The following is a 21,888-nucleotide window of genomic DNA, read 5'->3' as shown; positions in this document are numbered from 1 at the left end:
AAACATCCAAAGTTAGATAATTGGGTAAAATACACGCCCAGTGCACAGATGCTCAAGGGCCGAACATGTTCAGATCTCAACTTTATAATAAATAGTTCAGCTGAGGCACAGATCTGAAATGAAATATTATATAAAAATTTAAAGCCCTTTGTTACGGGACGAGAAACATCGTGGTTCTGACGGCTGAGTTGCAGCTCCACACCAGAAAGAATAATAAATGAACCCAAGTGCAAGATGATTGATCCAGGTTGAACAACGCAGAAAGAAAAAGGGAATAACTTAAATATATGAGGCGCCCAAAATAACGGAAAGGCCAGAAATAACGTGAGGTCTAAACACCGGCGCATTTCCAGGAAGAGATGAGTGTGCTGGCGGAAAACTGGAACAAACCGAGCCTGTGATCACGGTTCTGAAGAGAAAAGCGAGAGTAAAGAGAAACCGTAAGATATAGAAACACCTCCACCTGGAGCGATGTAATCTAAACGGGGCTACAACATGTGACGGTCAATTATCTGCACTGTGGTGCCCCCTCTGCTGACCAAAACTGGCAACGCAGAAATACACAACTCAAGTAAAAACTCATAAATGCTGATCAATCTCTGATCACAAATCATGATTAGTATTTGTGTGGATTTTAACTAGATTTTATGCTGCAAATCCTATATATTAACACCCAACATACATCCCATAATATACATAACTGATCCATCTAATGAATTAATCCAGTTGGACGAATGGAGAGTCATGATTACATGAATTAACTGAGCAGATAGATGAATGGATGGATGGACGAACAGATGGACAGATGGATGATTAGGTTAATGGATTAATGATCAGGTTGATGGATGGGTGGACAGACGGACAGACAAGAAGCTGGATGGATGGATGGATGAAGAATGGATGGATGAAAGGATGGACGGATGGATAGATGAAAGCATGGATGGATGGACGGATGGATGATGGATGGATGATTAGGTTGATGGATGGATGATGGATGGATGATGGATGGATGATGGATGGATGGATGATGGATGGATGATGGATGAATGGATGATTAGGTTGATGGATGGATGATTAGGTTGATGGATGGATGATGGATGGATGATGGATGGATGGATGATGGATGGATGATTAGGATGATGGATGGATGATGGATGGATGATTAGGATGATGGATGGATGATGGATGGATGATTAGGTTGATGGATGGATGATGGATGGATGATGGATGGATGGATAATTAGGTTGCTGGATGGATGATGGATGGATGGATGATGGATGGATGATGGATGGATGATGGATGAATGGATGATTAGGTTGATGGTTGGATGATGGATGGATGATTAGGTTGATGGATGGATGATGGATGGATGATGGATGGATGATGGATGGATGGATGATTAGGTTGATGGATGGATGATGGATGGATGGATGATGGATGGATGATGGATGAATGGATGATTAGGTTGATGGATGGATGATTAGGTTGATGGATGGATGATGGATGGATGATGGATGGATGATGGATGATTAGGATGATGGATGGATGATGGATGGATGATTAGGTTGATGGATGGATGATGGATGGATGGATGATGGATGGATGGATGATGGATGGATGGATGATTAGGTTGATGGTTGGATGATGGATGGATGATGGATGGATGGATGATGGATGGATGATTAGGATGATGGATGGATGATGGATGGATGATTAGGTTGATGGATGGATGATGGATGGATGGATGATGGATGGATGGATGGATGATGGATGGATAATTAGGATGATGGATGGATGATGGATGGATGATGGATGGATGGATGATGGATGGATGGATGGATGATGGATGGATCATGGATGATGGATGGATGATTAGGTTGATGGATGGATGATGGATGGATGGATGATGGATGGATGGATGATTAGGTTGATGGATGGATGATGGATGGATGGATGATGGATGATGGATGGATGGATGATGGATGGATGATGGATGGATGATTAGGTTGATGGTTGGATGATGGATGGATGATTAGGTTGATGGATGGATGATGGATGGATGGATGGATGGATGGATGATGGATGATTAGGTTGATGGTTGGATGATTAGGTTGATGGATGGATGGATGGATGATTAGGTTGATGGTTGGATGATGGATGGATGATTAGGTTGATGGATGGATGATGGATGGATGGATGGATGGATGATGGATGGATGGATGATGGATGATGGATGGATGATGGATGGATGGATGATGGATGGATGATGGATGGATGATGGATGGATGGATGATGGATGGATGGATGATGGATGGATGATGGATGGATGATGGATGATTAGGTTGATGGTTGGATGATTAGGTTGATGGTTGGATGATGGATGGATGATTAGGTTGATGGATGGATGATGGATGGATGGATGGATGATGGATAGATGGATGATGGATGGATGATGGATGGATGGATGGATGATGGATAGATGGATGATGGATGGATGATGGATGGATGTGTGGCTTTCTGTTACAAATGAAGACAAATCTGCCTTAGAGAAAGCTCTTATGTAAATGGATGGATGAATAAATGAATAAATAAATAAATAAATGAATAAATAAATAAATAAATAAATGAATAAATAAATAAATAAATAAATGAATGGATGAATAAATGAATAAATGGATCGGAGGAGAATAAAATTGTCGGTTCTGGTTTTTGTATCAGATGTTGAATTTGATATTTTTGGGGTTTTTGAATAAAAGCTTTTTTCTCACGGCAGATTTTTTTCTTTCTCTTTTTTACACGGAGCTTTGAAATGCTTGAGCGGCTGCAGTGCGTACATCATCATCATCATCATCACACTGTGTGTGTGTGTGTGTGTGTGTGTGTGTGTGTGTGTGAGTGTGTGTGTGTGTGTGTGTGTGTGTGTGTGTGTGTGTGTGTGTGTGTGTTTGTGTGTGTGTGTTTCGAAGAATACTGAGACGAGGACTCGGCTGTGGACGTGACGCACTTCTGTTTCTGCAAATATGAATATCACTTCTCATTCCGGGTGCAAATATCACCTGAGCGAGAGAGAGAGAGAGAGAGAGAGAGAGAGAGAGAGAGAGAGAGAGAGAGAGAGAGAGATGATAATATTAATCCTTCATGTTTTTACTTCAAAGGTTTCTGCATATTTTCACTCAATTAAAAGAACTTTAATAGGTTTAGGGAAGGGAGAGAAGCTGACACGAGACCTGGCGCTGCCACACGCAGCATTTAATTCAGTTTAATACGCCCATCTGAGTCCTGAGAGCCTGGAGACGCGCAGACGGGCGACAATTAGGGAAGAAGATAAAATAAGTCCCGGCGGGGTTTTACTGCGGGGTTTAATTCGGAGGTTCATGTGCCGAGGATTTGAAGGAGAATTCTGAGTCACAGAAGCTGCTCAGCTGGCTTGAGTTTGGCCTACACTACGAGAACGGAACAGGCCTGAACGCTAGACCACTACAGTAACTGGGACCATTTTCTTCATGTTGGTATAAAGGTGCATTTTGGTTCCCTTAAAAGTCTGAGCAGCTGATCACTTCCATCCTGGTGGAGGTGGTCTCTTCTAGGTAGATAGCACCACTGCCAGGTTGCTGCTGTTGGGCCCTTGAGACTCAGACTGTATAACGTAACTCAACTGTAAGTCGCTTTGGATAAAGGCGTCAATCCACCAAAGTACGGGCGAATAAGAAAAGGTCTGTGGGCAAATATACCCTCCTCAGATGCCATCGGGGTCCCCAGCAGAAGAAGAGGAACTGGCTATGACTAAACTGGAAGGAAAATGGAGGAAATACATAATCCTAATCCTAATAAACAAACAAACAGATCATCATTTATGTAAATAACTCGATTATGTAGGTGCATTGTGGTTCCCTTATCCTGGTGGAGGTGGTCTCTTCTACAGAACATGAGGGCTCATCCTTCATTCACCACGGACGGCAGGATCTCAGGACTCTGCAGCGTGATAGGATCACGTCTCTGGAGGGAATCCCGGTGTGTTTCGGTGTAGAGGACGAGGATTAAGCCGCTGTGTGTAAATATCACCGTGTGAATGTGATTATTATTAAGATTAAAACCCAACCCTGGTTTTAGAACCGGCATGAATCAGCACAATCTGACATTTCTGCACCGGCGCAACAGTAAATACGAGCTGTTGCTGTGTTGCTGTGGGCGGGGTCTTCGAGGCCGTGGAAGGACCCTGGTTAGTATCCCGAGGCACCTGTACAGAGGTGGAGGAACGTGGAGATCAGCGTAGACTAGTGGTTAAGGTGCTGGACTAGTAATCAGAAGGTTGCTGGTTCAAGCCCCACCACTGCCAGGTTGCTGCTGTTGGACCCCTGAGCGAGTCCCTTAACCCTCAATTGCTCAGACTATATAATATAACTTTGGATAAAAGTGTCTGCTAAATGGAAAGTACGGGCTAATAAGAAGGGGTCTGTGGGCAAATATACCCTCCTCATACACCATCAGGGTCTCCAGCTAAGGAAGAGGAACTGGCTACGACTAAATTTGGAGGAACAGGGAGAAAATACATAATACTAATCCTAATAAACAAACAGACCATTATGGTGGAGGATGTTAAAAATATATAATTTATTTATGTAACAGACGCTTTTAACCAAAGCGACTTACACTGAATACATTTTAAGCAATTGAGGGTTAAGGGCCGTGCTCAGGGGTCCAACAGTGGCAACCTGGCAACCTCCTGCTTACTAGTCCAGTACCTTAACCGCTTGGCTACATTAAGGTGTGGTTGCTCAATGGTTAAGGTACTGGACTTGTAATCAAGCCTTACCGTCAGCAAGCTGCCACTGTTGGACCCCTGAGCACGGCCCTTAACCCTCAATTGCTTAAAATGTATTCCTCTTCCTTAGCTGGAGACCCTGATGGCATCTGAGGAGGGTATATTTGCCCACAAACCACTTCTTATTCGCCCGTACTTCGGTGGATTGGCGCCTTACATTTAGCAGACGCCTTTATCCAAAGTTACATTATATAGTCTGAGCAATTGAGGGTTAAGGGCCTCGCTCAGGGGTCCAACAGTGGCAGCTTGCTGACGGTAAGGCTTGATTACAAGTCCAGTATCTTAACCCCTGAGCAACCACACCTTAATGTAGCCAAGCGATTGCCGGGTTAAAAGCCACCACTGTCAGGTTGCCACTGTTGGACCCCTGAGCAAGGCCCTTAACCCTCATTTACTCAGACTGTAAGGCTGATAAATGCTTAGATGTAAATGTAGAAGTAAAGCGAGTGACTCCAGTTCTTAACTAAGTGAGTGAGTAAGGGCCGCTAAAGCTGATCCCGAGTTAAAACAGGAATAAAATGGTGTCAGGTGCCTCCTGCATGAAGAACTGCTCCTTGAACTGGTGTGTGATGGTCTCAGTAGGTTTCCCGCCGCGGTGGAAGATGATTGAGTGGATCGACGCTCTCTGACGTTCTCGACTTCTACATTTATACATTTTATATTTATAACCCGACTAACTAACATGCTCATGTACAACCAATCACCTTCCAGCATCACTACACACTGGATGTTTGTTGAGGATATAAACCAATGACTGTCCACTTTAATTTACCTTTTTTATTTACTGTGGCTGGTCCAGTGGTTGAAACCTTTGACTCATCAATAAGTCATGTCACCACGCCAACGTCGCTTTGTGATGGTTGGCCACACAGACGGGTCAGTTCCCTCCGCCACCCTCTGTCTCTCCCCCCCGAGGCGGACCGGCCCCCGATGACACGATCCACGCCGGAGACGAGAGCGGAGAGAATTATTCTAACATCCTGAGATGATGGTTTCCAGCGGATCAGACGGGTTAGAGGAGCGCTCGGGTTATAAATGTAATTTAATGTGAGAAGTCGAGAACGGTCAGAGCGCCGCGATCATGGTTCAGAGGACGTCCGTCCACTCAATCATCTTCCACCGCGGCGGGAAACCTACTGAGACCATCACACACCAGTTCAAGGAGCAGTTCTTCATGCAGGACGCTCTTGACACCATTTTATTCCTGTTTTAACTCGGGATCAGCTTTAGTGGCCCTTACTCACTCACTTAGTTAAGAACTGGAGTCACTCGCTTTACTTCTTTACCTTCAGAGTATCACATTTACTACGGAGTAACATGTTTATAATAGTTACTCCAAGGGACTGATCACTTTTCCATGTTGTCTTTGATGTTAAAGGGTTAAACTGTGTAAAATTTAACTCATTTAAATGTATTTAAATCTACAGAGAGTGTAATGAGACGGACGTTATTGTATAACGATACTGCTGGATTACGATGATCTATAGGAACTGTACATTAAGTAACCCAAACCGAGGTGTTTGGATACTCCCGATCGTACAGACGCCGCGTTGTGTAGATCAGACGATAAATAAACCTCGGCCGAGGTCTAATTGACTGACAGGTCATCTAATTCACACCAGGGATTTAATCTAACAACCCTCGTCTGAACCCCTCTCGGTTTTGGCTCGAGCCGCCTCTGAAATGATGCCATATCTCACTTCCTGCGACTCATTTAGACCCGAGAAGATTAAAGAGCAATTTATTAGAGCCGGTCAATCCATTCCTCCTCTGTTCTATAGACCCAACCCTGCGGCATCATGGGAATTGGGCTCATTAGGGTGCAATTGATTCGCCTTTCCCGCCGAGGGTCGGAGGATATTTACGCACCTGCTTCCCTGAACGGGGACGGAACCGAGAGATGATGGTGGAAAAAGTAAGTGCCCCCTCCCCCTCGTCAAACACGGAGAGGATTTATTTCAGCAGCCACCTTAAAGTATCTACAGGAACACTGTCTCATAAATAAATCAATCTGAAAAGCCTAGAGAACCGATGTTATGGAGCGCTCTGGTGATCTCGAGCTCTTACACAGAGTGCGTGTGCTTGCCTGACCTGCCTGCAGCCCAGATCCGTCTCCTGTTGGAAAGGAACGAGGAGCAAATCAGAGATTCTTCTGTTCACTGCATTTGTAGTAGAAATGGAGACCTGGAACAGTGACGAATCTACCCAGGAGTGGCCGGTCTGCTAATATGAGCTCAAGAGCTTAACCACAACTCATCCATGAAGTCGTGAGGGATCCCAACAACCGTCTCAGGAACTGAAGCCAAGGTCAGTGCTAAACGATAAAAAATTCCAAATATTTTGGGACAGGATTCCAAGAAAAATGCAAGTATCCATCAGTTTGATGGATTGATGGCCAAAAGTATTTGGACACCCTAAATTCCTTCAGGATCAAGGATCAATCTACCCACCTACCTGTCTACCAAAGTACTAGACTAGGTGGTAGCACCACCGCCAGGTTGCCACTGTTGGGCCCTTTGAGTCGCTTTGGACAAGCGTCCTCTAGGTGCTGAAAATGTAAACGTACCAACCAACCAACCAATCAGCCGAGAGCTTGTCCCATTCCAAAGCTGCCGAGCGTCTTTCCAAGAACCTGAGAATAAAAAACCTCCGTTTATTTAATTTCACGCCGCCGGTGTGAGACTGAGTGCTAATTAACCACAAAGGCTTTTTTTATAGCCGGATGTTGCGCCCTCGCCCAGCGCCACCGTTCCCACTTCTAACCCCGGATGCGAGAGGTTGCCAGGACAGACGGACATCCATTTTCATGCCCGCGTGCCAATTCTCCGCTCCGGTCTCATTTTTCAAAGTCAAATGAGGAATTATTTACATACCAGGCTCTCATTAACCATCCGAAAGTGACTGATTACCAACCAGCTCGTCAGAATCCATCCCGCTGGCAGCGCCGAGATCTCGACGAGTCTGGTACGATACATTTCTGATATCAGATCAGCGTGGTTTAATAATAATTCATTAAAAATTACTAATATTTAATCTTCATCATCAATGGCATTGATGGGCTGTGTTCCAATCCACATTATACTGTGTTAAACACACGAGCAATCTGTACACAACCCTCGGAGTTCATAGTATTATAGTAAAAAATATAGTGTTTTTGTCCAATTCCCAGATAACCCAGTAACTTCACTGAGTGAGTCCAGAGGCGTCATCTCATAATAAGAATCATCCATCCTTGTTGCAGTCGCTCGACCAGCCGGCAGAGGTCGTGATCGCTGCAGCAACAAGGAACCCTGTTGACCTTCCTCCCTCAGGCAAGGTCTGTTGGATACAAGGACTACAGCACCTCGAGCCTCTCCATCATTTAGTCTTCCAACTGAACACAGACTTATGAGTTCTGGGGGTTCACATACTTCTTCTCACAACAGGACATGATCTGATGCGCTTCCCTCTGGGCTTGTGACCTGCACTAAGAGCGCACTGACAAGCGCACCTCCCGATGGCTTGGCTGTTTCGGCACCCACTCAATACTCCTCTGTTCCGCGGAGATTCTAACCCAGGACCCCCAGACCCCAGCAGCAGTGTGTTAGCGTACATCGCCACTGAGCCGCCCTCGCGCCCTCGTCTCTCAGCAGCAGGAACGTTTATAAGAACCGATGTGAGAACTCCAGCCTTGGCGTTTGCGCCGCTGTTCCACTCACCGAGAATCAGTCATTCTGAGCCGAGCGGAATCAAAAGGTCAATCCCGGAGCCGTCAGGGTTCAGAGTCCATTAGCCGACGCCCGTTTCTCCTCAAGCTGCTCTGATTAAAAGGTCAGCTCGTTCTCGCCGTTCCGAGGAGGCGCTTGTAATTCCGGAGACGTTTCCTGAGACCCCCGCCGAGTCGACGGGGAGGAGAGACGAGCTTCATAAAGTCTATTTAATTACACGCCGAGACTCGGACGCTCACGGATGCGCTGAAATATCGAGCCGCCTCCGTCGTTAGTGCCCGGCGTAATTGGGAACGCGTCACGTTCACGACGGAGGTAAAAGACCGAAGAGGAAATGAGCAGCGGGAATATCAGCCATAGAAAAATATGTTTGAATTACAAAGAATATAAGACCAAAAGTATATGGACACCCACCAACATCTTAGACAGGATTTGACAGGGTTTGATGGGTTTGGTGTGGAGGAACTGAAGTGTCCTGCACAGAGCCCTGACCTCAACAGCTCAACAGCTCTGGGATGAACCGGAACACCGACTGATCGATCAGCATCCAGCCGTACAACTGAACGGGCACAAATTACTTTGGATAAGCGTAGTTGTAGCCTAGTGGTTAAAATACTAGACTAGTGATCAAAAGGTTGTCAGTTCAAGCCCCACCAACGTTAAGTTGCTGCAGTTGGGCCCCTGAGCGAGGCCCTTAACCCTCAACTGCTTAAATTGTATTCGGTTATAATTGCAAGCTGCTTTGGATAAAAGACTTACAGTACTGTGACAGTATACAGTCAAAGCAATTGATGATTAAGGGCCTTGCTCAAGGGCCCAACAGTGCCAACCTGTCAGTGGTGGGGCTTGAACCAGCGACCTTTTGATTACTAGTCCATTTAGAGTATGAATCATAAATATAACTGCAACGTGTGAGTAGACGTTCACACCGGAACGCCAGGACGTGACTCTGCGGTGTGTTCTGTGTGATCGGTGAAGGACGGTGGGATGAAAACACCCGTCTGACGTCTGAGTGGATAATTCTACCTGCTGTGGGAGCCGGTCACGCCTAACACGCCGGAAATAAACGCCGTCCTGCACCTTTAAAATCTCCTGCAGTTCATCTGAGGAACATCAGCGGGATCCTTTCAGCCGTGAAAGACGCCGGCGCCACTGCGTCCGGGACGCGTTCAGAGTCTGACGGCTCTGAGAATCCATTTCCATAATAAAAGGACCTGAAGCTAGTCATGAGGGTTAGCGCTTCTTACATTCGCCGCAGCGTTTAGCGCACACTTCTATCCGAGGGCCTGGCTCAGGGGGCAGAACTGTGCTAACGTGCTAAATAAGACGGATAAGAGACGTTGAGGAGGGCGCCCAAGTGGCACAGCAGCGAGAGAGAATCTCAGCTCTGCTACCGGTCGGCTGGGCGCCCCCTAGCGGCCACAGTTGGCAAAATCGTCCACTACTCTGCTGGGTGGGTAAAGACAAGACGAAAAAAATAAAAGTGGGTGGGGTCTTCTAGGCCTGTACAGAAGTGGAGGAATGTGGAGATCAGCGCGTGACTCTCCCTGCGTGAGAACGACCTCACGCACCGATCCACCAAAGTACTGGCTAATAATACGGCACGCATCAGAGGGAGGGCGTGTCAGGAGAATATACCCTCCTCATACATCATCGGGGTCTCCAGCAGAGGAAGAGGAACATGCTATGACTAAAAGGGACGTCCCTAAACGTTCCCCCCGAAATCCGTCGGCTCGTGTGCGGCTCGTAATTTCCGCCTTTCAAAATCTTTACGTCTCACCTTCACATCAGGGGCGTCTGAATGATCATCACGTCTCTCAGCGTCGTTAATTTACTCGTTATTTTATTATTTCCACTTTTTTATCGCTCGAGTCACTCTGTAGAAATCAGCCGACGCTTCGGTGTGAAGCGCAACGCCGCAACGAGGAACGTGGCGCCTCGGTGACCTCGCCCGCACTAATTACCCACGACTCTTTAATCAGTGCCAACGACTCGATATTCAACCTGCAAAGAGGTGAAACCTCCAACGTTCTGATCCTCAAGCATAATTTAGACGTGCTCAGTTCCCTAAATCAGGCAAAACCTCCACCTTCCTGTTCCTCTAGCATAATTTAGACATTCCCAGTTCCTCTGCCGCTTGCGCCATTCTCAGACCGGCCTCTCCGACACGTAAGGTCACTGGTCACTTCTTTTTACCAGTCAGTGGTGGATTCCGACAGAGTAGAGAGCCATACAGTGTTTAGAGAGTCCCGCTATACTCTAGGTGTTCCTCCACCGTGAATCAAACAGCAGTAAAACACACTATTAGCAGTGCTGAGTTGTTGAGCTATCAGCCAGCTGGGTGCCTGCTCGGACACATGATTGGCTGTCTGTCTGAAGGGGAAGAGGCAATGTCTAAACAGAGTTCCATGTTGATGGTGCAAGTGCAGCCTCTGCTGATCCTGCTCTCTGTGAGACAGCGCCCCCAACAGGCAGAAAAAGAAATGATCAAAGAGAGAGACATAAATTCATATTGGACACGACTGGATCAGGCGGAGGTCACTCCCACTTATCAAAGCACATCGTAACATCACAAATCTCCACAGACACACTCCAAAATCTCGTGCGACTCTAAACAAACCCCAAAACAAGCTCAGGATCAGGCGTCCGCATAATTTTGGGCATTACCTGCATGAAGGAAGGGAGCAGATTAGGAATCGCATCTCATTAAACCCAGATTTAACTGATAAATCAGAACGAGATCGTTTCGGTTCGTTTCGGTTTGTTGTGGTTTGGGAAGAACGAGCTCCGATCTTTTATCTGCAGAATCAAGAGTTTCAAAAATTCATCCCATTAAAATCATGAAATATTTTAATTCTGTGATCTGTAACCGAGCAATAAAAGAAACAAATGAAATAAATAATATGATTATGTGCTTCATTAATTTATTAAAATCTGTTATTTAAATAATTTCCAGCCATAAAAAACAACAAAATCCTCCTGATTTTACATTTTCAGTCAGTAAAAAGAATAAAAATAAAAATTAGAAATAAAAACAATATTGTGGGTGCCGAACAGATTTATAAAAGGAATTTAACATGTATAAAAGGGTTCCGCTAGGGGCTGCACGCGGGCGTCAGAGGCGTGAGCAGCAATATACCCACAATATACCCACAATAAACCCACAATATACCCACAATAAACCCACAATATACCCACAATATACCCACAATATACCCACAATATACCCACAATAAACCCACCTCACCTACAATCAGGGATCCACCAGCAGTGGAAGATAAACTGACTACGATAAATCGGGAGAAAATGCAGAAAATATTGGTAAGAATTTAAGATTTAAGATCACAGCAAATGCAAAAATTAAATTTTTGCATTGCCTGGCCCCGCCCAATTTTGGACACAGATTCCCACAGATGCACTTTAAACTCTAAAACAGTGGACGCTTCTGCAGCCGTATTGGTCAGAAGTCCACTGAGTTTTGACCCTCAGCTCCTCAGAGCCTCATAGATCAGATGATTCTTGTATATTTAGTTTTTCCTCTCGGTCTCTTTTCTCTGTAAAATGTAAAATATTGTTAATAAAACGATTTTCTTTCTTTTATAAAACATCATCACATCATCACATCCTATTTACATTTTCAGCTTTCATCAGAGATGTTGAGATGAAGATCGACAGCGCCCCCTGTCTGTGTACAGGAACACTGCAGCCTGTCCTCCACACCTGAACACGGACTGAGGTGCTAACACTAGCTCTTGTTCTGCGGCTGTTTCTGGCATGCTGTGTGGCAGTGCCAGGTCTGTGCCAGGTCTGTGCCACCCTCTCCCACATACTTTTGTCCAAACATTCATTCACGCTCAGATCTATGACAGATGAGAACAGCCAATCCACCTACTGGCATAATTTGTGAAATGTACATAGTAACTAAACCGCATTTGTTTGTTTGTTTGTTTGTTTGTCTTCTCTCGACTCCGCCCGACCTCCTCGATCCTCCGCGACAGTTGATAAAACGTAGTTAGCAAACTAGCTAATTAGCACCCGAGCTCATTAGTACCCAGACGAGATCCTGCACAGGGGAATTCAGGGTGTGACTGTGAGGATTTCACACGTTCTGCACAGTTCCTGCAACTGCTTATCTGATCAAATTCAACTTACTAAAGTTCAGGGAAAAAGTCAACTAAAATAAAATTCCGAAAAGTTAATTTACAAAAAATGAATAAATAAATAATCGTCAAAATTTTAAAATTAAATCAACAAATAAATAAAATAATTAAAATTCAGAAAAAAAATCAACAAATAAAATGAATAAATAATCAACAAAATTCTGAAAAAAACCAAATAAAATAAATAATCAACAAAATTCTGAAAAAAAAAAAAAAAATCAACAAAATTCTAAAAAAAAAAAAAAAATCTACAAAATTCTAAAAAAAAATTATAATCAACAAAATTCTAAAAAAAAAAAAAAAACAATAAAAGAAATAATCAACAAAATTCAGAAAAAATGAATTGACAAAAAATAAAATAAATAATTGACAAAATTCAGAAAAACGAAATTTACAAATAAAATAACAAAAAAAAATCTGGAAAATAAAACAAATAAAATAAAATAAATAATCAAGAAAATTCAGAAGAAAATCAATGAAAAAAAATTAAATAATCGACAAATTCAGAAAATAAATCAACAGTCCTCGTGTCTGGTTGGTTAACGGAGCAGGCAGCATGCCACTATGCTAATAACAGACATCATTTTGATGGAACAGACGCTATATGGACAAAAGTATTGGGACACCCACTGTAATTATTGAATTATTGAATTCATGTTAGCTCTGGAATGAACCGGAACATCTACTGAGGCTCTTTTGACCACTCTGAAGTGCGGCTGCTGTTCCAGCTGAAAAGACACAGAGACCGTTCGTTTGTGAAACGGTCACGCGTCCGAATACTTTTGGCAATGTTCTAATAACCAGGTGGCCACTGGCCAGCAGCTACATCTGCCGAGTTCTATTTTAATTCTGCAGCTCCTCGCTGCTCCTCACCTCCATCTGTTCTCTGTATTTGATGGTAATGTGGTAATGATCCTGGTCTGTGTTCCTGGAGGAACCTGTGTGACCCGGCATCTCCACCTCACCACCATCACCCCGCGGCTAAAGAGCCTAAATTACACCATCAACAACCAGCAATCGCTTTAACACCTCCGTGCTGAGAAAATGAGGGGCGCGGCTGCACCTACTCACCAGAGCTTTACACACCGAGAGTTCCTGGTTCTGCTGATGTTCTCGTCTTTATTACACATTCTGTTATGCTTCATTATACAACCAAAAGTATGTGGACATGAGTTTTTTAAACTTCACAATTTCCACTGCACTTTCAGGACAAGAACCAAACCATAAAGATACGTACCTACGAGATTGTCCTGACCTGTCCAAATTCAAGTCACTTCTCAAAACTCATCTATTCAGAGTGGCATTTAACTTGTAACAACACAAAATAAATGCTTTTATTTTTGCTATTCTTTTTAATAGTTTTTATACTTAGATCACGACAGAAATGTGAAGTCCTAGATCCTAAAACTTGTAAAGTTTTCAGTTTCCTGATTGCATGTAAATCTGTCCTGTTTCTGTCTAATTTTAAGAAATTGTTCTATATTTGTTGTTCTCTCTCATAATTTAGCTAATTTTTAATGAACTGTCTTATGCTGCTCTCTTTGTTTTTATCTTAATTATTCTTGATGTTGATGTACTATTTTGATTTTGTACTATGATTTGTATGGTGTATGTACGTATTTGTTTTGATTATTTGTCTTATGTAAAGCGTCTTTGAGTATCTTGAAAAGCGCTATATAAATAAAATGTATTATTATTATTTATTATTATAAAGTCCAAGGAACCGTCTGAGGAAAAGAACCAAACCGTGAAGGAACCATCTGTGGATCTCCATGAGAGGAAGACTCGCCAAGTGCACTAGCTGGATAGAAGTTCACTAGAGCGTGGTAAGTGGAGTTCAAGGGTCGACAGCTCTAGGTGAAACCCCAACCACAGCTGGTCCACCAGTTACTCCGTCCACCACTCAACTGACGCGTGGTTGAAGTCCCAATGCTTCCCAGGAGAAGAGGATCCACCAGGAGTTGAAGGATCTGAACATTCTTGAGAAGCCCGGTAGCTCATGATGATTTGAAGCCTGCTGGACTGTGGACACACCTGCGTTTCAGCTGCATCCGGGTAAATCTACTCACAGAGTAAGGTTTGGAACAGTTTCTTTATGACCTTGGCAAAGAGACCACTGTTCCATGCTTTCTGTGATCACAGTGTAGTTTGCACTGGAGATTTTTGGATCTAAAGTCGTATTTATATGGACGCAAAAATGTCAGCGGCTGTAGGAATTTGGATGCATATTTTACACCACATCTTTTCCCCTCTCTTCTTTCTACCCCCCCCTCCGTTTTACCATTTTTCTGCCCCCACCTTTCGTTTTTCCTTATAAATATTCGTCCCCCCGGAGAAGAGACTCGTTGTGTATTCGACCACACTGAAGATGAGAGATGATGGTCCTTATTGAAACCATTACCTCCCGCCTCTCTCCATCTCACATTCTTACCCCGTCTGGCTCTTTCTGTCCTACCCTCTTCGCCCATCTCCTCTCTCCATCTCCTCCGTTTTCTTTAGCGAGGATAGAGGGCGGGGCCCGAGAGGAGCCGAAGACGGAGACCTTAACACATTTATTAAGAAAATCCTGGGTCCCCGGGAGACGTCCCCTGGAGAGGCGGCTCATTGTGTATTCTGCCGCAGTGGGGATGAGGGATGATGGGCTTCGTTGGAACCATTACCTTCCACCCCCTTCCTCTGTGCTTTGACTGAGAGCCGCTGAGCCGCCTCGCACATAAATAAAAGCAGGAATGAAATGACAGTAGCTTTACGCCATAGCTTTATGCCGTAGCGTAGCGGCGTGCTGAGCGGTTCCTCCAGTTCGTACACCAGCGAGTCTGTTTAGCTTCTTAATAAAACGTTAACAAGAACATAAAGAAAGAAGGAAATAAAGAAGAGAGAAGAGCAGGAGAGGATCCACAGGAGGAATTTATCTCAGGGACGAGGAGAAGATCTACAGGATATACACGTGTGTTTATATTTAACCAGCGCTCAGTGATCCCATAATACACTGTATACACAACATGATATAATAATAATAATAATAAACAACAACAATAATAATTATAGTAGTAATAATTACGTATATATTATTATTAAAAATAACAACAACAAAACAATAATAATGATGATGGTTATAATAATAATTATAAAACACTGATATAATAATATCTATATTTATTTACTTAATATTTTTATTGTTATTATAATAATATAAAAAATAACATTATTATTTTAATTATTAATAATATATTTATCAATCATTATTACTAATCATTATTGTTTAGATATTATTTAGATATTATTATTATTATTTATATTAATCATTATTGTTTATATTATTATTATAATTATTTATATTAATCATTATTATTTATATTATTATTATTATTATTTATATTAATCATTATTGTTTATATTATTATTATTATTATTATTTATATTAATCATTATTATTTATATTATTATTATTTATATTAATCATTATTGTTTATATTATTATTACTATTATTATTATTTATATTAATCATTATTCTTTATATTATTATTATTATTATTATTATTATCATTAATATTAATATTATTATTACTAGTATTATTATTATTATTATTATTATTATTATTATTATTGTATTATTATTATTATTCCCCTCATTAATATTATTATCTTGGAAGTGAAATAAACGTGTGTAAGTTGAACGATGGTTCCCATTCTGATCGTGATTTATGGTGACACTTTAAAGGGACCATTTGAAAAATCTCATTTGACCATAGCTGTGAAATTAGAGCTTCATCGGAGGAAGGAAACGTGAATGTGCTTCACGCTGCTAGCCTAATTACCCATCTTAATTAACATGTCCTCCAGTCTAGAGACACCGTGGAGACGGGGGACACTCAGGCGCCTCTGTAATGGCGCGGAAATTTCATTACACATATTTGTATTACACGTGGCACGTGTTTGTGAGAAGGTGGCGTTACAATGTCGAATCTCTCTGCTAACGTCACAATAACGTCAATAAGGTTGATGAAGCGTTTGCTAGTAATGAAGCATTTCCTGAGATTCTGCATTAAATCATTTATATAACAAAACGTCACAAAATACAGACTGGAATAAAAGTGTTTCGTGTAGTGTAGGTGCTGCACAGTTTCAGGGCCCTAAGAATCGTAATGTAATGCTCATCTTTGGTAAGCCTGCACCTACACCTTCTGGGTGGCGCCAGACCCACCACCAGGGTTAAGGTTAAAGTAAGGGGTTAGGGTTGGGGTTAGGCTTAAGATAAGGGGATAGGGTTAAGGTAAAGAGTTATGGTTACGGTAAGGGGTTAGGGTTAAAATAAGGGGTTAGGGTAAGGGGTTAGGTTTAAGGTAAGGAGTTAGAGTTAAAAATAGGGGATGGGGTTAGGGGTTAGGGTTAAGGTTAGGGTTAAGCAAAGGGGTTAGGGTAAGGGGTTAGGGTAAGAAGTTAGGGTTAAAGTAAGGGGTTAGGTTTAAGGATAAGGTAAGGGTTAGAGGTGACTGGTACTATAGGGTATGGGATTAGGGTACAGGGTTAGGATTGTGGTTAGGGTTAAGGTTAGGATAAAGAGTTGCTGTATGGTACTGTAGGGTACAGGGTTAGGGTTTGGGTTAGGGTTAGGGTACAGGATTTGGGTTGAGGTTAGGGTTAAGGCACAGAAGTGACTATATGGTACTGCAGGGTACCATGCAATGGAAAAAGGGCATAAGCGTTATTTTACCATTATTATTTTTGGTAAAACTTAATATTAGTAGTTAGTGATGGTAACATTCTGGTGTTACTTTGAAGCGTCTATCCAAGGAGAAGGTTCAGGGAAGGGACAGCCTTGTAAATTCAAAGAAATGTTGCCTTTGTGCACGGCCTCGCCTGCAGTCATCAGAGTCCAGCTAAGAGCTCCGAGAGACTGAGGAGGAGTTTTATTTAAACTGAAGGACTGAATAAATAACACGAGCGAGAGCTTTAAACCATGAAAACAAGAACACGAGAAAATCCAGTCCGAAAAACAAAACTGTAAATATATAAACATCACACGGTAGAAAATATTGATGTTTGACTCCTGACGGACGCGGTGCGCTGGGTGTTTGGAGAACCTCTGACAAAGTCACTGGCCGCGGTCTGCCAAAAGAAGACCCCCCCTCCCCCCCCGACGTCCCTGTTCAAATAATCAATAACCACCAGTGGTTAGGAGTCTTCATATGAACTTCATCTGTAAACAATAAAGACTAAGTACAAATATTAAACTAGTAAATTAATTCGATGCACGATGGTATTGATTCTTTACAAAACTCTACCAAAGAATCTGACAGAAAATGCAGCAGCTAACTTCAAACCGAACTCAGAAAACAAAACTGTCTGGAATAAACATTTTCCTTTTATGTGTTAGTAAATTATTAAAGAAAAGGAAAATACAGTCAGTCACACGCCGTACTGCCACAGTGGGAGCCTAGTGTGTAGAGCTTTGTGCTATCACTCAGAAGATTGCATCCCAGGACAAGAACCGAACCATGAAGTCCAAGGAACCGTCTGTGGACAAGAACCGAACCATGAAGTCCAAGGAACCGTCTGTGGACAAGAACCGAACCATGAAGTCCAAGGAACCGTCTGTGGACAAGAACCGAACCATGAAGTCCAAGGAACCGTCTGTGGACAAGAACTGAACCATGAAGTCCAAGGAACCGTCTGTGGACAAGAACCGAACCATGAAGTCCAAGGAACCGTCTGTGGACAAGAACCGAACCATGAAGTCCAAGGAACCGTCTGTGGACAAGAACCGAACCATGAAGTCCAAGGAACCGTCTGTGGACAAGAATCAAACCATGAAGTCCAAGGAACCGTCTGTGAACAAGAACCAAACCATGAAGTCCAAGGAACCGTCTGTGGCATTTTGGCAGAACTTCATGGTTCATCAGTTTGTTATTTGACCCACTGGGTTTGATTTCATTCCATTCTCATTAGGCCACCGTACACCTGCATTCTAAACCCGGGGCTGCGGTTATACCGCCGCGTGAAAAACGTCCAGCCCTTTAAACAGCCAGCCATAAATATTGAGACTTTACTGTCTGCTTGTATTTACAGAGGCTCTAAACCTGACGGGGCTTCAATTGTAAGGAGCCTAATAACTCCAGCGAGACATGATTGTGATTCTGAGCTCCGTATATAAACGTGACAAAACAGGCATAAAGACTTTTAATACACTGCTCTTCTCATATAAGCACCAGGAAACAAGAGTGTCCATGATTTACGTGAGCTAAACAGTAGTTACGCACGTCTGTTTCTGGAACTCTACTCACCGGTCATTTTACTGTAGCAAAGAATTTCAGCTGCTAACATTTCTATAATAGTTTAATATAAGTACATTTATATCTATAGGGTGAAATTAGGACTAAGTTACACTTATCACTATGTTTAAGTTACATTTATAGTTAGGGTTGCATTTTAAGTTAAGATACAAATAGAAGTAATACTGTAGTTGGGCTAGGGTTAGGGGTAGAGTAAAGTTGTCCTTAAGGTTAAAATAGGGTTAGGGCTCAAATGAAGGTTGTTTTTAAGGTTAAGTTAGGGTTGAGGCTAGAATAAAGGTAGCTTTTAAGGTTAAATTAGGGTTGGAGCTAGGGTAAAATTGCGCTTAAGTTAGGGCTAGGGCTAGGGTAGAGGTTCTCCTTAAGGATAAGTTAGGGCTAGAGTTAGGATAAAGGCTGTCGTAAGGGTTAAGTTTGGGTTACAGTTGCCTTTAAGGTACCAGTTAAAGCAGAGTTGCATTTAGGGTTTAGGTTACATTCAGGTTAAGAAATGTTCTATTCAACTGCCTGATCAGAGTCCTGACCTCAGCTCAGACTTCTTGTTGATTATCTAATGGCCACAGAACCACTAAAACCTTGTTGATATTCTTCTCATAAAGTATTGCCTGCTATAGCTACTAATGAGAGGAAACGTTATATTAACGTTTATGGTTTTGAAATGGAATGAGTTTTCGAATGTTTGTGAATCAGCAGACAGCTCGTTTCATTCGAATAAAGGAAACTGTGGATTTTCATTGCTTTGTTTTGTACGAGAAATCATCCGTGTACTTGGTATTCATTCCACAGCAGAAATGGAATCGTGAGGCTTCATGTACTGCATCCTTCTTTTATAATATCATTCCGTCTCGGGAGTTTGAACTGCTTTATTTTCGGAGATCTCATCAGGGACTCCGAGCGGATCTTCATTTAGGACGCTGTAGTATGAACGCCGTCTCATTTCTTTTTTGAATTACACTCCTCACCTGAGAGTTTAAAAGAGGGAGGCGCAGCAGCAGCTGGTCCTGTTCTTCAATAACTACAAATTTAATATGAGAACACAACGGAATGGGTTATTTCTCACAGAAAGGTAAACACCTCTTCAGAAAGATGGATTGTAATTATAATGATGGTGTAGTGATTAGTGCATCCAGCATTTCTGTAGAGGAAATGCTTTCTAGTCAGTCGTTACTCATTTGTCTGATGCTTCTCACCTTGTGCATTGCCCCATGGATGAGGATGGCACTAGCCTCTTCTAGAACATGTAAAGCCCTCAGCACCATGGATGGAGGAACACTTGATGCTCTCAGAATTAACATGCTGATAATTGCAGCAATAATAACGGTGATGACGAACACAAGAAGACCTGGAGATTATGGTGGAACAAGAGGTCCAGAATGTGCTGGTAGGGTAAACCATTTTGCACCAACTCCAAGCTACGATTGAGGAAAGCCTGCTGGCACTGTTCTTACGGTGCTGGATCCCCTTACTGGTGGAACCCTTGTTATTTTATCCAGGCTTGGGACCAGCACTGACAAGTGCACCTCCCAATGGCTTGGATGTTTTGACCACCGCCCTGGGCACTAGTCAATCGTGTCTGTGCAGACGCCTGACCAGCCGACAGAACTGGTGAGATTTAAACCTCTTATCTCAGCAGTAGTGCCATCTGAGTGCAAAATGTCTAGTTTGCCAAAGTATTCCATGGAGACATGGTGAACATCCAGAGCATTCAGTACCGGTTTTGAGCCTTGCTTCATATGAGTCCCTAAATCTTCTAATGATTTTATGCACAGTACATCCTTGCATTCTCTTATTGAGGAACATTGGTCAATTCTTCGCTGATCATTTCTTAGCTAGAATAAAATCCTTTCTTGCTTTTCCTGGATGCTGCTTTCATACCCATGCACGACTGCATCACCTGTTTTAAACACCCGGTCCATCTTTTATGACACATGTCCCAAGCCTTTATTTTAGAATGAGTATATTTACAGTACACAAATAATTTATATACTGAGCTTCACATTTTCTTCACTGAGCCGAGAGAGAAAATATGAAATGAAATAAAACATGACCGTCTCCAGAAGCCATCAGCGCAACAGGAAACTGATGGGATTTGTAAAATCCGGCAGGATCAAGCGATCAGAGGAGCAGGTACAGAACCGTAAACGCTGAGGAAGAAGAATTCTAGGTTCCAGCCACGGGGTCATAACAGGGAAGAGATTTATTTCTCTATCTGATGGAGCAGAGCGTGACCCGCGGCTGCGGAGACGAACGGATCAGCAGGAATGTGGGAGTAATAAATACAGTCAGGTCTAAAGAAAACAACATGCCTCCGACCCTCCACATTACAGCCCAATCAGACCTGATTTAGACGAAACTCTCCGAGCTGCCACCACCATAAACAAGAAATATATTTCATTTTGGGTGGGTGTCGTAAAAATGTTTCGGCTTTATGGTTTAATCACAGAAACAAAACTGACGTAATCATTCATTTTTTTAATGTTTCGGAACTTCAAAATGAGCTTGTATTTCATGCCACTCTTGGAATTTTAATTATTTCTGCAACTGTTGCTCTTATTTTGTTTTGTAAATGTGAGTTCTTAATAAGGGGGAGTTCTTATTGTGGGCTTTCTTGAATCTTGCCAGGTCAAAAATATACCTAGAAGATCGGTTCGTGGTGTAGAAAGATGTAGAACATCTCCTATTTTCAAGCTATCGATTATGATTGGGAGGTACGATGGCACAATGGGTAGTGCTGGCTCTTCAAAGCAAGATGGGCAGGGGTTCAATTTCCTGGCTATACAAGGAGTATGTTATTGTATGCTCTTGGGCACTGACGTCGGTCAAGAAAGCCTCAGTTAATGTTCAGGTTCATTCCAAAGCTGTTGCTGCAAAGTTGAAAGCATGTAACGTCCTTTATATGAGTGAT

This window comes from Trichomycterus rosablanca, chromosome 13, assembly GCF_030014385.1.
Source record: "Trichomycterus rosablanca isolate fTriRos1 chromosome 13, fTriRos1.hap1, whole genome shotgun sequence".
NCBI lineage: Eukaryota > Metazoa > Chordata > Actinopteri > Siluriformes > Trichomycteridae > Trichomycterus > Trichomycterus rosablanca.
The sequence above is the reverse complement of the archived record's forward strand: the minus strand, read 5'-3'. Positions refer to the sequence as shown.